General features: G+C 35.8%; 1 non-coding gene across 1 annotated transcript; it reads right to left on the bottom strand.

Moving 5' to 3' along the window:
- Positions 1 to 4,482: 4,482 nt before the first annotated feature.
- LOC112768637 (small nucleolar RNA R71) lies at positions 4,483 to 4,590 on the bottom strand. The gene has a single exon (XR_003186042.1). It is a non-coding gene; the product is annotated as a small nucleolar RNA R71 (small nucleolar RNA).
- Between the last annotated feature and the right edge of the window lie 364 nt (positions 4,591 to 4,954).

Genomic DNA, 4,954 nt, shown 5'->3' with positions numbered 1-4,954 from the left:
CAATTCTTCATGAAATACACTCAGAAACAAGTTGGATTTGGGCCTGGGCAGCTCAGAAATTGCCCCCAGTGTTTTGCCTTTAAGTGAGTCACGTGCTGGTATCGGCGCGTACGCGCCATGTGCGCGTGCGCGTCAATTTGGATATTTCTTCATCCGTGCGGATGCGGCATGTACGCGTGCGCGTCTCTATGCGAAACCACTTCTGCGCGTGTGCGCCTCGTACACGTGCGTGTCTCTTGATGCATTCCCAATCTTTGTTTCTTCATGCATTCTCTACTTTGTATGCTTTTTTTCTCATTTCTTCCATCCAATGCTTGCCTTATGAACCTGAAATCACTTAGTGATGAGCGGATAATTTATACGCTTTTTGGCATTGTTTTTTAGTATGTTTTTAATAGGATCTAGTTACTTTTAGGGATGTTTTTATTAGTTTTTATGTTAAATTCACATTTCTGGACTTTACTATGATTTTGTGTATTTTTCTATGATTTCAGGTATTTTCTGGCTGAAATTGAGGGACTTGAGCAAAAATCAGATTCAGAGGTTGAAGAAGGACTGCTGATGCTGTTGGATTTTGACCTCCCTGCACTCAAAGTGAATTTTCTTGAGCTACAAAACTCAAAATGGCGTGCTTCCAATTGAGTTGGAAAGTAGACATCCAGGGCTTTTCAGAAATATATAATAGTCCATACTTTGGCCGAGTTTAGAGGACTCAAAAGGGCGTTGAACGCCAGTTCTACGCTGTAGTCTGGAGTTAAACGCCAGAAATACGTCACAAACCAGAGTTGAACGCCAGAAACAGGTTACAAACTAGCGTTCAACTCCAAGAATGACCTCTCCACGTGTAAACTTCAAGCTCAGCCCAAGCACACACCAAGTGGGCCCCGGAAGTGAATTTATGCATCAATTACTTACTTCTGTAAACCCTAGTAGCTAGTTTAGTATAAATAGGACTTTTTACTATTGTATTAGACATCCTGGATTGTATTTTTGATCCTATGATCACGTTTTGGGGGCTGGCCTCTCGGCCATGCCTGAACCTTTCACTTATGTATTTTCAACGGTAGAGTTTCTACACTCCATAGATTAAGCTGTGGAGCTCTGCTGTTCCTCATGAATTAATACAAAGTACTACTGTTTTCTATTCAATTCAACTTATTCCGCTTCTAAGATATCCATTCGTTCCCAAGAACATGATGAATGTGATGATTGTGTGACGCTCATCATCATTCTCACTTATGAACGCGTGCCTGAGAAACACTTCTGTTCTACATGCAACCAAGCTAGAATGAGTATCTCTTAGATATCTAATACAGGGGACCGAGTCCGAGTTATTAGTATCTTCGTGGTATAAGTTAGAACCCATGGATGGCCATTCCTGAGATCCGGAAAGTCTAAACCTTGTCTGTGGTATTCTGAGTAGGATCTGGGAAGCGATGGCTGTGACGATCTTCAAACTCGCGAGTGCTGGGCGTAGTGACAGACGCAAAAGGAGGGTGAATCCTATTCCAGTATGATCGAGAACCTCAGATGATTAGCCGTGCCGTGACAGAGCATTTGGACCTTTTTCACAAGAGGATGGGATGTAGGTATTGACAACGGTGATGCCCTTACAGAAAGCTTGCCATGGAAAGGAGTAGGACTGATTGGATGAAGATAGCAGGAAAGCAGAAATTCAGAGGAACGAAAGCATCTCTATACGCTTATCTGAAATTCTCATCAATGATATACATAAGTATTTCTATCTTTATTTTCTGTTTATTTATTATTATTATTCGAAAACTCCATAACTATTTGATATCCGCCTGACTGAGATTTACAAGATGACCATAGCTTGCTTCATACCAACAATCTCCGTGGGATCGACCCTTACTCACGTAAGGTTTTATTACTTGGACGACCCAGTGCACTTGCTGGTTAGTTGTGCGAAGTTGTGAAGTTATGTTTGGACCATGGTATTGCGCACCAGTTATTGGCGCCATGCCAGGGAGAGAACGAGCAACAAATTTTACAACCTCAGAGTAACAATTTCGCATACCAAGTTTTTGGCACCGTTGCCGGGGATTGTTCGAGTTTGGACAACTGACGGTTCATCTTGTTGCTCAAATTAGGTAATTTTCTTCTTATTTTGTTTTCAAAAAGTTTTCAAAAATCTTTCAAAAAAAATTTTTTTCCTTTATTTTCGAAAAAAAAATTTATAAATCTTTTCAAAAATATATTTTTCTTCAGAATTTTTAAGAATGAATTCTAGAGTTTCATGAAGCATGTGAAGCCTGGCTGGCTGTAAGGCCATGTCTAAATTTATTTGGACTGGGGCTTCTAACCCAACATTATCAAGAGCAAGCCAGTTGTTGCTAATCCACCTGCTGCTGTTCCTGATCCACCTGATTTACATGCTAAAGCTTGACTGGCCATTAAGCCATGTATAACCCTCAGATTGGAGCTTTAGACTAAAAAGCACAAGATTCCTGGAATTCATATTAAAAATTTTGGAATCCTTATTTTTCTTTTTCACATTAATTTTCGAAAAAATCCAAAAAAAATTTAGAAAATCATAAAAATCAAAAAATATTTTGTGTTTCTTGTTTGAGTCTTGAGTCAATTTTTAAGTTTGGTGTCAATTGCATTTTTTCTAAAATTTTTTATGCATTTTTCGAAAATTCATGCATTCATAGTGTTCTTCATGATCTTCAAGTTGTTCCTGGCCAGTCTTCTTATTTGATCTTGATGTTTTCTTGTTTTGTGTCTTTTCTTGTTTTTCATGTGCATTTTTTGCATTCATAGTGTCTGAACATGAAAGATTTCTAAGTTTGGTGTCTTGCATGTTTTCTTTGCATTGAAAATTTTTCAAAAATATGTTCTTGATGTTCATCATGATATTCAAAGTGTTCTTGGTGTTCATATTGACATTCATAGCATTCTTGCATGCATTCATTGTTTTGATCCATAACTTTCATGCATTGAGTCTTTTTCATATTTTTCTCTTTCATCATTGAAAATTCAAAAATAAAAAAAATATATCTTTCCTTTTTTCACTCATAAATTTCGAAAATTTGGATTGACTTTTTCAAAAATTTTTAAAATCTAGTTGTTTTTATGAGTCAAATTAAATTTTCAATTTAAAAATCTTATCTTTTTCAAAATCTTTTTCAAAAATCAAATCTTTTTCATTTTTTATTTATTTTCGAAAATTATAAAAATATTTTTCAAAAATCTTTTTCTTAATCTTATATCATATTTTCGAAAATCACATCATCAATTAATGTTTTGATTCAAAAATTTCAAGTTTGTTACTTGCTTGTTAAGAAAGATTCAAACTTTAAGTTCTAGAATCATATCTTGTGATTGCTTGTGAATCAAGTCATTAATTGTGATTTTAAAAATCAAATCTTTTTTAAAACTAATTCTAATCATATCTTTCTATCATATCTTTTTTTTAAAAATCTTATCTTTTTCAAAAATTTGATTTTCAAATATCTTTTCTAACTTCTTATCTTCTTATCTTTTCAAAATTGATTTTCAAATCTTTTTCAACTAACTAATTGACTTTTTGTTTGTTTCTTATCTTTTTCAAAACTACCTAACTAACTCTCTCTCTCTAATTTTCGAAAATATCTCCCTCTTTTTCAAAAATTCTTTTTAATTAACTAATTGTTTCAAATTTTAATTTTAATTTATTTCTTCTTTTAATTTTCGAAATCACTAACCATTTTTCAAAAATAATTTTCGAAAATCCTTCTCTCTCATCTCCTTCTATTTATTTATTCATCTACTAACACTTCTCTCCCATCCAAAAATTCGAACACTACCTCCCTCTCTGTGTTCGAGTTTCTCTTCTTCCCTTTCTTTACATTACATTCTTTTCTTCTTCTACTCACACAGGGAAACCTCTATACCTGGGCAAAAAAGATCCCTATTATTATTATTTTTCTGTTCCCTCTTTTTCATATGAGCAGGAGCAAGGACAAGAACATTCTTGTTGAAGCAGACCCTGAACCTGAAAGGACTCTGAAGAGGAAACTAAGAGAAGCTAAAATACAACAATCCAGAGATAACCTAACAGAAATTTTCGAACAAGAAGAGGAGATGGCAGCCGAAAATAATAATAATGCAAGGAGGATGCTTGGTGACTTTACTGCACCAAATTCCAACTTACATGGAAGAAGCATCTCAATTCCTGCCATTTGAGTAAACAATTTTGAGCTGAAACCTCAATTAGTTTATCTGATGCAGCAAAACTGCAAGTTTCATGGACTTCCATCTGAAGATCCCTTTCAGTTCTTAACTGAATTCTTGCAGATATGTGATACTGTTAAGACTAATGGAGTAGATCCTGAAGTCTACAGGCTCATGCTTTTCCCTTTTGCTGTAAGAGACAGAGCTAGAATATGGTTGGACTCTCAATCTAAGGATAGCCTGAACTCTTGGGATAAGCTGGTCAAGGCTTTCTTAGCCAAGTTCTTTCCTCCTCAAAAGCTGAGTAAGCTTAGAGTGGATGTTCAAACCTTCAGACAGAAAGAAAGTGAATCCCTCTATGAAGCTTGGGAGAGATACAAGGAACTGACCAAAAAGTGTCCTTCTGACATGCTTTCAGAATGGACCATCCTGGATATATTCTATGATGGTTTGTCTGAATTAGCTAAGATGTCATTGGATACTTCTGTAGGTAGATCCATTCACCTAAAGAAAACGCCTGCAGAAGCCCAAGAACTCATTGACATGGTTGCTAATAACCAGTTCATGTACACTTCTGAGAGGAATCCTGTGAGTAATAGGACGCCTCAGAAGAAGGGAGTTCTTGAAATTGATACTCTGAATGCCATATTGGCTCAGAATAAAATATTGACTCAGCAAGTCAATATGATTTCTCAGAGTCTGAATGGAATGCAAGTTGCATCCAACAGTACCCAAGAGGCATCTTCTGAAGAAGAAGCTTATGATCCTGAGAACCCTG

Source organism: Arachis hypogaea, chromosome 17, assembly GCF_003086295.3.
Source record: "Arachis hypogaea cultivar Tifrunner chromosome 17, arahy.Tifrunner.gnm2.J5K5, whole genome shotgun sequence".
NCBI lineage: Eukaryota > Viridiplantae > Streptophyta > Magnoliopsida > Fabales > Fabaceae > Arachis > Arachis hypogaea.
Note: the sequence above shows the minus strand (reverse complement) of the source record. Positions and strands in the feature narration are given on the sequence as shown.